The sequence below is a fragment of the Somniosus microcephalus genome, chromosome 18, assembly GCF_052327205.1.
Source record: "Somniosus microcephalus isolate GS21.2 chromosome 18, FLI_Smic_1.0, whole genome shotgun sequence".
NCBI lineage: Eukaryota > Metazoa > Chordata > Chondrichthyes > Squaliformes > Somniosidae > Somniosus > Somniosus microcephalus.
Window position 1 is genome coordinate 74,042,831 of NC_141004.1, and position 16,144 is coordinate 74,058,974.

Here is a 16,144-nt window from a genome sequence, read left to right on the forward strand (position 1 = left end):
TGCTGTTATTCAATAATCACACGGATGCTGTAACTTAACAATAAACAGGTCTTTACTGGAGGAGGGTAGTCTCAAGACTGGGGGTACAGAGGCATGCGCAAAGCTTATATACAGGTGTGGTCACTGCTGGTACTACAGTATACAGGAGCTGTAAAAGTAGTTCTGTCTTAAAGGCACATACACTACAGAAACAACCTCTCAGCATCTACCCTGTCAATCCCCCTCAGAATCTTGTATGTTTCAATGAGATCACCTCTCATTCTTCTAAACTCCAGAGAGTATCGGCCCATTCTACACAATCTCTCCTCATAGGACAGCCCTCTCATCCCAGGAATCAATCTAGTGAACCTTCGCTGCACCGCCTCCAAGGCAAGTATATCCTTCCTTAGATAAGGAGACCAAATCTGTGCACAGTACTCCAGGTGTGGTCTCACCAAGGCCCTGTACAATTGTAGCAAGACTTCCTTAGACTTATACTCCAACCCCCTTGCAATAAAGGCCAACATGCCATTTGCCTTCCTTATTGCTTGCTGTACCTGTGTGCTAGCTTTCTGTGTTTCTTGCACGAGGACACCCAAATCTCTCAGAACACCAACATTTGAAAGTTTCTCACCATTTAAAAAATATTCTGTTTTTCTATTCTTCCTACCAAAGTGTATAACCTCACATTTCCCTACATTATACTCCATCTGCCACCTTACTGCCCACTCACTCAGTCTATCTATATCCCATTGCAGACTCTCTGGGCTGGATTTTCATTCAGGGGCGGGTTGGTTTCATGAAATCCGCATTTCGTGCTATCTACGTGAATCTAATTCGATGTGGGAGATTGATGCAATTTTAACTCAATTGCCCAATTGAGTTCCAGCGTGTGGGAACCCTTGGCAAATGAGTATTTCCAGTCAGAAAGTCGCATAATATGACGTCATTATTGCTGCTGCATTTAGGGTCTGCAACAAGCCTTGCTTCTTCTGCAGGCTGCCAACCTTTTGGCATTTGCTGATACACTGAGCTGGAGGCAGAATGGCCAGTGAAAGACCGAGGTCTGCTCCCAGGTTTGATGATGTTGCCTTGCAGGCTTTAGTGGAGGGAGCAAGAGCTCATAAAGAGGTGCTCTTCCCTTCTTCAGGAAGGAAGAAGCCTCCCCAGCAGACCAAGGCTGTGTGGCTGCAAGTGTGGCAGAGGAGGTCAACTCCTTAACGGTTACCCGCAGAACCTGGATTCAGTGCAGGAAGAGATTTCATGACCTTCTGCGCACTGGAAAAGTGAGTATGAATTTCCCATCACCCTCAATCTGATCCCCATTGCCTTTCCTCACCAGCACTCAGCTTTAGCAATCTCTTCCTCCACATCCCACTTGACACTGACATCCATGCACCCTTACCCATTCCCTCTCTCTCTATGTTCACATTCACCTAACTATTCGATTATGCAGCCCTCACACTCCCTATCACTGTGATGCTATGAAAACATCTGACAACACACAGGGAGGGCCCTTGGTCTTGCCACCTCACTCCATCTTTGTCTCCTTCTAAGCATCTATGCTATGGATTCTCTACACTCACTCCTTCATTCTCACTCAACCTCCACTTGTCTCCCTCATTGCAGGAAAAGAGAGCTCACAATAAGCGAGAAAGAGCGAGGACAGGTGGAGGGCCACCCTCAGTAGCCCACCTCACCCCCTGGGAGAAGGCAGTCCTGGAGATCGTGGGAGTGGAGGATGAGGCGCCAGTGGGGGACGGACAGACGGGCGCATCACAGCAAGCTGGTGACAAAATAGTTTCCCATCTCTCTCATTGACATTGCATGAGTCGCTGATAATGATTCTGATGCTCTAACAGATGGACTTATGAGCATCTGCAATATGCAATGTGCATGTAACCTTGGCATCACATCTCTGACTCTTTCCTTTATTACCCCACAGGACCACCGCAAGCCCCCGTCCCCACTATCCAGGAGGAACAGCCTGAGCCTCCAGACTCCTGAGAGGAAGCTGCAACCTCTGAGGGCGCAGCGTCAGCAGAATTCACCACACCCAGCACCAGCGCAGACACTCACACCTCGGTGGGACCTTCGGGACATAGAGTAGTGTTGTCACCTGGTATATCACAGCTCACAAGTGAGCATCAGCAGATTGTGGAGACAGGGACAGCAGTGGAGAGTCCTAGTTGGAGGGCGCAGGACTCTGCCAGCTTGGCTCAGCTGCATGTCGACCCGCTGCCTCTGGGTCCATCCATAAGATCAGAGGTGATGGAACTCCAGGAACAGATGCAGGAGTCTCTGGAAAGTTTTGTCTCCAGGGTCGCTGTGAGTGTGGAGCAAATGGAGGAGTCCATTGCGGACACAGGGGCAGCACGGTGGCATAGTGGTTAGCACTGTTGCCTCACAGCGCCAGGGACTCGGGTTCGAATCCGGCCTTGGGCGACTGTCTGTGTGGAGTTTGCACATTCTCCCCGTGTTTGCGTGGGTTTCCTCCGGGTGCTCCGGTTTCCTCCCACAGTCCAAAGATGTGCGGGTTAGGTTGATTGGCTATGATAAATTGACCCTTAGTGTTAGGGGGATTAAATGGGGATATGTGTTGGTGTAGGGGTTACAGGGATTGGGTGGGATATGTGTCGGTGCAGGCTCGATGGGCCGAAATGGCCTCTATCTGCACTGTGGGGTTTCTGTGATCTGTGATTCTGTGATTTCTGTGATGAGCAGAGCCTTTGTGGAATCATTGGCGCATGAACGCATCACCATGGAAAGGATGGCAACCTCCATGGAGGTGATAAGTCGCTAGAGTGCAGAAAACATGGTGAGTGTTCTGAATAGAATGACATCTCTGGAGGAGCGATGGTCATCTATTGAACAGAGAAACCAAACCTTCATGGAAGTCCTTCTGAGTAGGACTGCCAATGCAGATACGGGTCCCCATGGCCCTTCTGATGTGCAGCAAGGTGCTCTCAAGCCACTTGCAAGTGCTGAGGGGGACCTGACCCATGAGAGGGAAGTTGGTGGCAGACATCAAGGAAGTGGGGGCTCCTCTCCAAGCGCTCACACTTCCATGCCACTACAGAGCCCTCTGTCAGAGCCCTGCCGGAGTCCACACCCAACTGAGACCGGCGTTTCAACCCCTGCACAGCCGCAGGAGCAGCAGATTGTTGGCGAGCCCTCACAGGTTCGCAACCCCAGAGGACGCCCGCCAAAGGTGGCAAGAGGAGCAGCAAGAAAGTGAGCAAGGGGCCTCCACATCTGCTGAAGCCACAGGGGAAGCACCACATAGGAGCACGCGTAAGAGAATGATACTGCACAAATAGTCACAAGGGTAGTCACTTGGGTGAAATTTGATGTTTAATGTTAAAAAACCATCAGATGGTTACTGTAAATAAAAAATCTGATGGCTACTGCTGCAGTTGTGGCGTGTGTCATTCAGCGAATGGGACTTTCACATTGAGGGCTTAGGATTACTTGCATTTGTCAGTATAGTGGTCAAATTGCTAGGAATCCGCTGGTTCTTGGCCATTGTCGATGCTCAGGTAAGAAGCTGCAAGGCAAAAGTGCTTGATTGGCTAGGCTAAGCAAATCTGGCCAAGATGAGTGCATTCCTTGCATCCCGGGCAGCAATGTGGTCGTGCACTGGCGCCTTCTGGCCTGTGCAGCTTCAGGTGGGTGAGCAGCAGCTTGGCGCTCCTGTTGTTGTTGCTGCTGTTGGTGCTGCTGCTGTTCATGGTTCTGCTGCTGCCATGGCTGGTCTTCGTCCTCATCTGATGTCCAGGAGGAAAGGAAATAAATGGTTCCCATGCTTCTGGTATATGCCTCAGTTGAGGAAGCGCTCAGTGAAGGTGGCGAGAGGGGTTTCCCAGGAGGTCACACTGGAGATGGGTGTCGGGCTCCGAACTTCCACAGCTGTGGTTAAGCCTTCTAAAACTTCCCCCAGACCTGAGACTACAAAGTCCTGCCACCTACAAATGATGGCTGATCAAATCTCCTCTTTAATGGTTGACCTGCAGCTAATAGTCAGCAATCCACTTGTGCTCCCGCCAGGTTTCACCGTCATGTTTCAGAACAGGTGTGTTTCATGTGGGAAAAGGGTTAAAATCGCAATGGTCATTCAAAATGGCATTATAGAGGCAATTTAGTGCTTGTTAAGGGCCTTAACGGCCTATCCCGCCTGTTGGAGGCGGGACGGAGTTGGGACCATTAAACACGAGTTTTTGAAAATTGCGTGGAGGCGGGATGGGGTCGGGCTCGGGCCCGCCCGCCAGTTTTTGCAATTTTAACCACCCGCACGCCTCCAATCCCGCCTCCACGGCCCAATGAAAATCCTGCCCTTTGTGATCTCCTCACAGCTCACTGTCCCACCCAGCTTTGCATCATCAGCAAACTTGGATACATTACACTCAGTCTGTTCATCTAGGTCATTAATATAGATTGTAAATAGCTGAGGCCCTCTATGCGGTCGAGCCTATGGAGTGAAATCTATGGGGTGAAGCTGTGGGGCAGAGACTATGGGGCAGTGCCTGACCAGCAGTGGGTGTCCAATTGGACCGGAGACATGGGCCTCAATATTAAACCCCCACGACAGGTGGGAGAGGGTCGCGGGGTTAAAAATGACAAAACGGGGAACATGTCCTCAATCCGCAGTGTGTGCACCCGTCGGCATTTTATTTGGCGGGGTGGTATCGAGGTGTCCATATGTCTCGCCGTGGAGCGGCTTCATTAACATATTTCAATCAGGCTCCCACAGTGCATGTCTCTGCTGCTGTGCGGGTTTTGCAGGGCTCCACAGGGTAAGTGCCTCTTCCAGCACTGCGTGTGGGCCAGGAGGAGCAGGCATGTCCCCCGCCCCCCCACCCCAGCCTCTCAAGGAAGCCTTCTACCTCCCCCCTGCCGATCACCAGCCTCTCTCTCCCCTCCCCCCCACCCAAGCCGCGATCTCTGGCTCCCTCCCTCCCAATTACCAGGGACCAACTCAATGTGTCCCCACCTGTGGCCTCCTAACGCTGGCTATTCCCACTGTTTATTTGGCCAGAATAAAAACACTTTAATGAGGCTCTGCCGTTAAATTCATCAGGACCTCAGTGGACAGAGGGGCATCATTCAGAGACAGACTGTGTCAGGAGTGTGATGGAAAACTCTTCACTTGCCTGGAAGAGTGCAGCTCCAATAACAGCCAAGAAGCCCAACGCCATCCAGGACAAAGCAGCCCGCTTGATTGGCACCCCATCCACCACCTTAAACATTCACTCCCTCCACCACCGGTGCACCGTGGCTGCAGTGTGTACCATCTACAAGATGCACTGCAGCAACTCGCCAAGGCTTCTTCGGCAGCACCTCCCAAACCTGCGACCTCCACCACCTAGAAGGACAAGGGCAGCAGGCGCATGGGAACACCACCACCTCCAAGTTCCCCTCCAAGTCGCACACCATCCTGACTTGGAAATATATCACCGATCCTTCATCGTCACTGGGTCAAAATCCTGGAACTCCCTCCCTAACAGCACTGTGGGAGCACCTTCACCACACGGACTGCAGCGGTTCAAGAAGGTGACTCACCACCACCTTCTCAAGGGCAATTAGGGATGGGCAATAAATACTGGCTTTGCCAGCGACGCCCACGTCCCGGGAACGAATAAAAAATATATGATGGGCAGAGTGGCATCATTCAGAGTTAGACTGTGGGGTATATAATGGGAAGAGGGGCATCGTTCAGAGTCGGACTATGGGGTATATAATGGGAAGAGGGGCTTCATTCAGAGTTAGACTGTGGGGTATATAATGGGAAGAGGGACATCGTTCAGAGGCAGACTGTGGGGTATATAATGGGAAGAGGGGCTTCATTCAGAGGCAGACTGTGGGGTATATAATGGGAAGAGGGGCATCATTCAGAGGCACACTGTGGGGTATATAATGGGAAGAGGGGCATCATTCAGAGGCGGACTGTGGAGTATATAATGGGAAGAGGGGCATCATTCAGAGTCGGACTATGGGGTATATAATGGGAAGAGGGGCATCATTCAGAGTCAGACTGTGGGGTATATAATGGGAAGAGGGGCTTCATTCAGAGGCGGACTGTGGAGTATATAATGGGAAGAGGGGCATCATTCAGAGTCGGACTATGGGGTATATAATGGGAAGAGGGGCTTCATTCAGAGGCGGACTGTGGAGTATATAATGGGAAGAGGGGCATCGTTCAGAGTCGGACTGTGGGGTAAATAATGGGAAGGGGGCATCATTCAGAGTCAGACTGTGGGGTATATAATGGGAAGAGGGGCATCGTTCAGAGTCGGACTGTGGGGTATATAATGGGCAGAGGGACATCGTTCAGAGTTGGACTGTGGGGTATATAATGGGCAGAGGGGCATCATTCAGAGTCAGACTGTGGGGTATATAATGGGAAGAGGGGCATCGTTCAGAGTCGGACTGTGGGGTATATAATGGGCAGAGGGGCATCATTCAGAGTCAGACTGTGGGGTATATAATGGGCAGAGGGGCATCATTCAGAGTCGGACTGTGGGGTATATAATGGGCAGAGGGGCATCATTCAGAGTCGGACTATGGGGTATATAATGGGAAGAGGGGCATCGTTCAGAGTCGGACTGTGGGGTATATAATGGGCAGAGGGACATCGTTCAGAGTCGGACTGTGGGGTATATAATGGGAAGAGGGGCATCATTCAGAGTCAGACTGTGGGGTATATAATGGGAAGAGGGGCATCATTCAGAGGCAGACTGTGGGGTATATAATGGGAAGAGGGGCATCATTCAGAGTCAGACTGTGGGGTATATAATGGGAAGAGGGGCATCATTCAGAGGCAGACTGTGGGGTATATAATGGGAAGAGGGGCATCGTTCAGAGGCAGACTGTGGGGTATATAATGGGCAGAGGGGCATCGTTCAGAGTCGGACTGTGGGGTATATAATGGGCAGAGGGACATCGTTCAGAGTCGGACTGTGGGGTATATAATGGGAAGAGGGGCATCATTCAGAGGCAGACTGTGGGGTATATAATGGGCAGAGGGGCATCGTTCAGAGTCGGACTGTGGGGTATATAATGGGCAGAGGGGCATCGTTCAGAGTCAGACTGTGGGGTATATAATGGGAAGAGGGGCATCATTCAGAGTCAGACTGTGGAGTATATAATGGGAAGAGGGGCATCGTTCAGAGTCGGACTGTGGGGTATATAATGGGCAGAGGGGCATCATTCAGAGTCAGACTGTGGGGTATATAATGGGAAGAGGGGCATCATTCAGAGGCACACTGTGGGGTATATAATGGGCAGAGGGGCATCGTTCAGAGGCAGACTGTGGGGTATATAATGGGCAGAGGGGCATCGTTCAGAGTCGGACTGTGGGGTATATAATGGGAAGAGGGGCATTGTTCAGAGTCAGACTGTGGGGTATATAATGGGAAGAGGGGCATTGTTCAGAGGCAGACTGTGGGGTATATAATGGGAAGAGGGGCATCGTTCAGAGTCAGACTGTGGAGTATATAATGGGAAGAGGGGCTTCATTCAGAGTCAGACTGTGGGGTATATAATGGGAAGAGGGGCTTCATTCAGAGTCAGACTGTGGGGTATATAATGGGCAGAGGGACATCGTTCAGAGTCGGACTGTGGGGTATATAATGGGAAGAGGGACATCGTTCAGAGTCGGACTGTGGGGTATATAATGGGCAGAGAGGCATCATTCAGAGTCAGACTGTGGGGTATATAATGGGAAGAGGGGCATCATTCAGAGGCACACTGTGGGGTATATAATGGGCAGAGGGGCATCGTTCAGAGGCAGACTGTGGGGTATATAATGGGCAGAGGGGCATCGTTCAGAGTCGGACTGTGGGGTATATAATGGGAAGAGGGGCATTGTTCAGAGTCAGACTGTGGGGTATATAATGGGAAGAGGGGCATTGTTCAGAGGCAGACTGTGGGGTATATAATGGGAAGAGGGGCATCGTTCAGAGTCAGACTGTGGAGTATATAATGGGAAGAGGGGCTTCATTCAGAGTCAGACTGTGGGGTATATAATGGGAAGAGGGGCTTCATTCAGAGTCAGACTGTGGGGTATATAATGGGCAGAGGGACATCGTTCAGAGTCGGACTGTGGGGTATATAATGGGAAGAGGGACATCGTTCAGAGTCGGACTGTGGGGTATATAATGGGCAGAGAGGCATCATTCAGAGTCGGACTGTGGAGTATATAATGGGCAGAGGGGCATCATTCAGAGGCAGACTGTGGGGTATATAATGGGCAGAGGGGCATCATTCAGAGTCGGACTGTGGGGTATATAATGGGCAGAGGGGCATCATTCAGAGGCAGACTGTGGGGTATATAATGGGCAGAGGGGCATCATTCAGAGTTGGACTATGGGGTATATAATGGGAAGAGGGGCATCGTTCAGAGGCAGACTGTGGGGTATATAATGGGAAGAGGGGCATCGTTCAGAGGCAGACTGTGGGGTATATAATGGGAAGAGGGGCATCGTTCAGAGTCGGACTGTGGGGTATATAATGGGAAGAGAGGCTTCATTCATGCCAAAGTGAGGCATCTCTCCACACAGCTAACACTGAGTTTAATTTGTTGAGGAAGATAGTTTGGCAATTACAGACTTTGACAATCTGAACAATGTTTATTTTTAGCAAACTCAACAGATTTGAAAGGGAAACCTCTTGTGATCTGCTTCCTGTATTGCTGGTTTTCCAATGACTGACAGGTTTGTGTGGTGAAATTCAGAGTCAGCTAATCTCACAGGGTGAAGAGCTGCACACACGGAGACTGTAGCAGGGGATTCAGATAGCGAGATTTACACATCTCTCGGCGGTTGTGTGAAGTGAGTGAGGAGACTGTCAGCAACAGTTCACGGTTCAGGAAACAGGCTTCACACAGAAAGGTAAATATCCGAGTCCTGCCGGCCCTCACTGGGGCTGCACTGCAGCAGCTGTAGAGCAGTATAGTGGCACAGAGAGATGTCAGGGCAGTGGCTTGTGATTAGTTAGTGGCATGGTACTGGAGCTGTGTACTGAGTGATATATCCCAGCAATCACCAGCGCAGTGTATAGGGATACGTTTTTCAGGCACTACGCAGCCAACATGGCGGGATCGATACTACCGAAGAAGGCTGATGGACGTACACCAGGAAATGCTGGGCGCACTTGGAAGCCTGCTGGAGAGCTTCCACATAATGTCACAGAGCATGGAGGAGTCCAGCTCCAACTTGGTCAAGGCTTTGCGCAGAGGACGGAGACCGTACTGTCCAACGTGGAGTGTTCAGCTTCATCACAAACCCACGATGCTGGAGCGTCTCATGATAAATTAGATAGCTCCCATTGCGGACAAGCTGCAGCATGGAAGCTCATACAGTTGGCATCTTGGCTCTGGCGGCCACTGTTACCAGGGCCTTCCAGAGCATCACATAATTCCAGCACTCTATTGTCCAGCAGAGCACTAGGAGTGCTGAGAGTGGTCGTGGCTCCATGGGAGAGGAACCTACTGTCCTCTCTCAGGATGGCAGCATACCTGTTCCCCAGCCAGTCACTCCGCCATGCCCTATAGCCAGCCGGCCCAGACTGCTGCAGCCCATGCCGAGATGGTGCAGTCTGAAGCCGGGCCTTCTAGGCCCAGAGCTGCTCGAGGTCGTGTCCTCAATGGAAGCTCAGTGGCCTTCCACCTCCCATTCGGTAGCCATTGGGGAAACACCTCACATGAGTACTACAAGAGGCAAAGGAGTACACAAGCCAGGCACTAAGGGAATGCACAAGAAGGAATAATTATATTTTCTGTAAAGACTGAGATTATTTATTTGATAAATTAGGTTTGGATTTGGATTGGGTGTTGTTATTATGTTTGCACAGAAGTGACGGTGAGGTCAATAAGTGTTGACTGAAGGGAGGCAATGAGATAGTGGTTGTAAAAGAAGGAATAATTACAGGACTGTTGGTGAATGGGGAATTGTGAATGGGGAATGGGGAATGGGGAATGGTGAATGGGGAATGGGGAATGGTGAATGCGGAATGGTGAATGGGGAATGGGGAATGGGGAATGGGGAATGCGGAATGGGGAATGGTGAATGGGGAATGGGGAATGGGGAATGGTGAATGGGGAATGGGGAATGGGGAATGGTGAATGGGGAATGGGGAATGGTAAATGGGGAATGGGGAATGGGGAATGGGGAATGGGGAATGGGGAATCGGGAATGGCGAATGGTGAATGGTGAACGGTGAACGGGGAACGGGGAATGGGGAATGGTGAATGCGGAATGGTGAATGGGAATGGGGAATGGTGAATGTGGAATGGGAATGGTGAATGGTGAATGGGGAATGGGGAATGGGGAATGTGGAATGGGGAATGCGGAATGGGGAATGGGGAATGGGGAATGGGGAATGGTGAATTGATTGGGGAATGGTGAATGGGGAATGGTGAATGGGGAATGGGATTGGGGAATGGTGAATGGGGAATGGGGAATGGTGAATGCGGAATGGGGAATGGTGAATGGTGAATGGGGAATGGTGAATGGGGAATGGGGAATGGGAAATGGTGAATGGGGAATGGTGAAAGGGGAATGGTGAATGGGGAATGGGGAATGGGGAGTTGGGAATGGTGAATGGGGAATGGGGAATGGGGAATGGTGAATGGGGAATGGTGAATGGGGAATGGTGAATGGTGAATGGGGAATGGGGAATCGGGAATGGTGAATGGGAATGGTGAATGGGGAATGGGGAATGGTGAATGGTGAATGGGGAATGTGGAATGGGGAATGTGGAATGGGGAATGGTGAATGCAGAATGGGGAATGGGGAATGGTGAATGGGAAATGGGGAATGGGGAATGGTGAATGGGGAATGGGATTGGGGAATGGTGAATGGGGAATGGGGAATGGGGAATGGGGAATGGGGAATGGGATTGGGGAATGGTGAATGGTGAATGGGGAATGGGGAATGGGGAATGGGGAATGGGAATGGTGAATGGTGAATGGGGAATGGTGAATGGGGAATGGTGAGTGGGGAATGGGGAATGGTGAATGGGGAATGGTGAGTGGGGAATGGGGAATGGTGAATGGGGAATGGAGGGTGGGGAATGGGGAATGGTGAATGGTGAATGATGAATGGGGAATGGGAATGGTGAATGGGGAATGGGGAATGGGGAATGGGAATGGTGAATGGGGAATGGTGAATGGGGAATGGTGAATGGTGAATGGGAATGGTGAATGGGGAATGGTGAATGGGGAATGGTGAATGGGAATGGTGAATGGGGAATGGGGAATGGGGAATGGTGAATGGGGAATGGTGAATGGTGAATAAGGAAAGAGGAATGGTGAATGGGGAATGGTGAATGGTGAATGAGGAATGGGGAATGGGGAATGGGGAATGGGGAATGGGAATGGTGAATGGGGAATGGTGAATGGGGAATGGTGAATGGGGAATTGTGAATGGTGAATGGGGAATGGGGAATGGGGAATGTGGAATGGGGAATGGGGAATGGGGAATGGGGAATGGGGAATGGTGAATGGGAATGGGGAATGGGGAATGGGGAATGGGAATGGGGAATGGGGAATGGTGAATGGGAATGGTGAAGGGGGAATGGTGAATGGGGAATGGTGAATGGGGAATGGGAATGGGGAATGGGGAATGGGGAATGGGGAATGGGGAATGGGGAATGCTGAATGGGAAATGGGGAATGGGGAATGGTGAATGAGAAACAGGGAATGCAAGATTAGAATTATTTGAACCGCTTCACGATGGGATGGTCTCTGAGAGCTTGGGCGGACAGGCGCTATCTTGGTTGCTGCCTCTCCAACTCCTGCTCCAACTCATCCTCGTCCTCCCCTCCTGCTCCTCCCAGAAAGTTCTTTTATATTGTACCTGGACAGTGTCTATTGATTGTACCTGGACAGTGTATATAGATTGTACCTGGACAGTGTATATAGATTGTACCTGGACAGTGTATATAGATTGTACCTGGACAGTGCATATAGATTGTACCTGGAAAGTGTATATAGATTGTACCTGGACAGTGTATATAGATTGTACCTGGACAGTGTATATAGATTGTACCTGGACAGTGTATATAGATTGTACCTGGAAAGTGTATATAGATTGTACCTGGACAGTGTATATAGATTGTACATGGACAGTGTATATAGATTGTACCTGGACAGTGTATATAGATTGTACCTGGACAGTGTATATTGATTGTACCTGGACAGTGTATATAGATTGTACCTGGAAAGTGTATATAGATTGTACCTGGACAGTGTATATAGATTGTACATGGACAGTGTATATAGATTGTACCTGGACAGTGTATATAGATTGTACCTGGACAGTGTATATAGATTGTACCTGGAAAGTGTATATAGATTGTACCTGGACAGTGTATATAGATTGTACCTGGAAAGTGTATATAGATTGTACCTGGACAGTGTATATAGATTGTACATGGACAGTGTATATAGATTGTACCTGGACAGTGTATATAGATTGTACCTGGACAGTGTATATAGATTGTACCTGGATAGTGTGTATGGATTGTACCTGGACAGTGTATATTGATTGTACCTGGACAGTGTATATAGATTGTACCTGGACAGTGTATATAGATTGTACCTGGATAGTGTATATAGATTGTACCTGGACAGTGTATATAGATTGTACCTGGACAGTGCATTATGATTGTACATGGACAGTCTATATAGATTGTACCTGGACAGTGTATATAGATTGTACCTGGACAGTGTATATAGATTCTACCTGGACAGTCTATATAGGTCATACCTGGACAGTATATATAGATTGTACCTGGACAGTGTATATAGATTCTACCTGGAAAGTGTATATAGATTGTACCTGGACAGTGTATATAGATTGTACCTGGGGAGTGTATATAGATTGTACCTGGACAGTGTATATAGATTGTACCTGGACAGTGTATATACATTGTGCCTGGACAGTGTATATAGATTGTACCTGGGGAGTGTATATAGATTATACCTGGACAGTGTATATAGATTGTACCTGGACAGTGTATATAGATTATACTTGGACAGGGTATATAGGTCATACCTGGACAGTGTATCTGGAATGTACCTGGGCAGTGTATATAGATTGGACCTGGGCAGTGCATATAGATTGTACATGGATAGTGTATATTGATTATAACAGGACAGTGCATACAGATTGTACCTGGACAGTGTATATTGATTGTACCTGGAGAGTGTATAGAGATTGTACCTGGACAGTGTATATAGGTTGTACCTGGACAGTGTATATAGATAGTACCTGGACAGTGTATATTGATTGTTCCTGGACATTGTATATAGATTGTACCTGGACAGTGTATATAGATTGTACCTGGACAGTGTATATAGATTGTACCTGGACAGTGTATATAGATTGTACCTGGACATTGTATATAGATTGTACCTGGACAGTGTATATAGATTGTACCTTGACAGTGTATATAGATTGTACCTGGACAATGTATATAGATTGCACCTGGACAGTGTATATAGATTGTACCTGGACAGTGTATATAGATTATACCTGGACAGTGTATATAGATTGTACCTGGACAGTGTATATAGATTGTACCTGGACAGTGTATATAGATTGGACCAGGACAGTGTATATAGATTGTTCCTGGACAGTGTATATAGATTGTACCTGGACAGTGTATATAGATTGTTCCTGGACATTGTATATAGATTGAACCTGGACAGTGTATATAGATTGAACCTGGACATTGTATATAGATTGTACCTGGACAGTGTATACAGATTGTACCTGGACAGTGTATATTGATTGTACCTGGACAGTGTATATAGATTTTACCAGAGAGTGTATATTGATTGTACCTGGACAGTGTATTTTGATTGTACCTGGAGACTGTATATAGATTGTACCTGGACAGTGTATATAGATTGTACCTGGACAGTGTATATAGATTGTACCTGGACAGTGTATATTGATTGTACCTGGACAGTGTATGTAGATTGTACCTGGACAGTGTACAGTATATTGATTGTACCTGGACATTGTATATAGATTGTACCTGGACAGTGTATATAGATAGTACCTGGACAGTGTATATAGATTGTACCTGGAAAGTGTATATTGATTATACCTGGACAGTGTATATAGATTGTACCTGGAGAGTGTATATAGATTGTACCTGGAGAGTGTATATTGATTATACCTGGACAGTTTATATAGATTGCACCTGGAGAGTGTATATAGATTGTACCTGGACAGTGTATATAGAATGTACCTGGACAGTGCATATAGATTGCACCTGGAGAGTGTATATAGATTGAACCTGGACAGTGTAAATAGATTGTACCTGGACAGTGTATGTAGAATGTACCTGGACAGTGTATATAGATTGCACCTGGAGAGTGTATATAGATTGAACCTGGACAGTGTAAATAGATTGTACCTGGACAGTGTATGTAGATTGTACCTGGACAGTGTACAGTATATTGATTGTACCTGGACATTGTATATAGATTGTAGCTGGACAGTGTATATAGATAGTACCTGGACAGTGTATATAGATTGTACCTGGATAGTGTATATTGATTGTACCTGGACAGTGTATATAGATTGTACCTGGAGAGTGTATATAGATTGTACCTGGAGAGTGTATATTGATTATACATGGACAGTTTATATAGCTTGCACCTGGAGAGAGTATATAGATTGTACCTGGACAGTGAATATAGAATGTACCTGGACAGTGTATATAGATTGCACCTGGACAGTGTATATAGATTGAACCTGGACAGTGTAAATAGATTGTACCTGGACAGTTTATATAGATTGTACCTGTACAGTGTATATAGAATGAACCTGGACAGTGCATATAGATTGTACCTGAACAGTGTATATAGAATGTACCTGGACAGTGCATGTAGATTGTACCTGGACAGTGTATATAGATTGTACCTGAGCAGTGTATATAGAATGTACCTGGACAGTGTATATAGATTGTACCTGAACAGTTTATATAGAATGTACCTCGACAGTGTATATAGATTGTACCTGGACAGTGTATATAGATTGTACCTGAACAGTGCATATAGATTGTACCTGGACAGTGTATATAGATTGTATCTGGACAGTGCATATAGATTGTACCTGGACAGTGTATATAGATTGTACCTGGACAGTGTATACAGATTGTACCTGGACAGTGTATATAGAATGTACCTGGACAGTGCATATAGCTTGTATCTGGACAGTGTATATAGATTGTACCTGGACAGTGTATATAGATTGTACCTGGACAGTGTATATAGATTGTACCTGGACAGTGTATATAGATTGTACCTGGACATTGTATATAGATTGTACCTGGACAGTGTATGTAGATTGTACCTGGACAGTGTATATAGATTGTACCTGGACAGTGTATATCGATTGTACCTGGACAGTGTATATCGATTGTACCTGGACAGTGTATATAGATTGTACCTGGACAGTGTATATAGATTGTACCTGGACAGTGTATATAGATTGTACCTGGACAGTGTATATCGATTGTACCTGGACAGTGTATATAGATTGTACCTGGACAGTGTATATAGATTGTACCTGGAGATTGTATATAGATTGTACCTGGACAGTGTATATAGATTGTACCTGGACAGTGTATATAGATTGTACCTGGAGATTGTATATAGATTATACTTGGACAGTGTATATAGGTCATACCTGGACAGTGTATAAAGATTGTACCTGGACAGTGTATATAGATTCTACCTGGAAAGTGTATATAGATTGTACCTGGACAGTGTATATAGATTGTACCTGGGGAGTGTATATAGATTGTACCTGGACAGTGTATATAGATTGTACCTGGACAGTGTATATACATTGTGCCTGGACAGTGTATATAGATTGTACCTGGGGAGTGTATATAGATTATACCTGGACAGTGTATATAGATTGTACCTGGACAGTGTATATAGATTATACTTGGACAGGGTATATAGGTCATACCTGGACAGTGTATCTGGAATGTACCTGGGCAGTGTATATAGATTGGACCTGGGCAGTGCATATAGATTGTACATGGATAGTGTATATTGATTATAACAGGACAGTGCATACAGATTGTACCTGGACAGTGTATATTGATTGTACCTGGACAGTGTATAGAGATTGTACCTGGA

General features: G+C 47.3%; 1 protein-coding gene across 1 annotated transcript in view; it reads left to right on the top strand.

Annotated features, from left to right (window-relative positions):
- The first annotated feature begins 8,734 nt into the window (after nucleotides 1-8,734).
- Nucleotides 8,735-16,144, top strand: part of LOC147105385 (FYVE, RhoGEF and PH domain-containing protein 2-like) — a 184,482-nt gene continuing 177,072 nt past the window's right edge. Inside the window, exon 1 of the mRNA XM_086011804.1 lies at nucleotides 8,735-8,867. The gene's annotated coding sequence lies outside the window, so the exon portion shown is untranslated. The remainder of the gene's footprint in view (nucleotides 8,868-16,144) is intronic.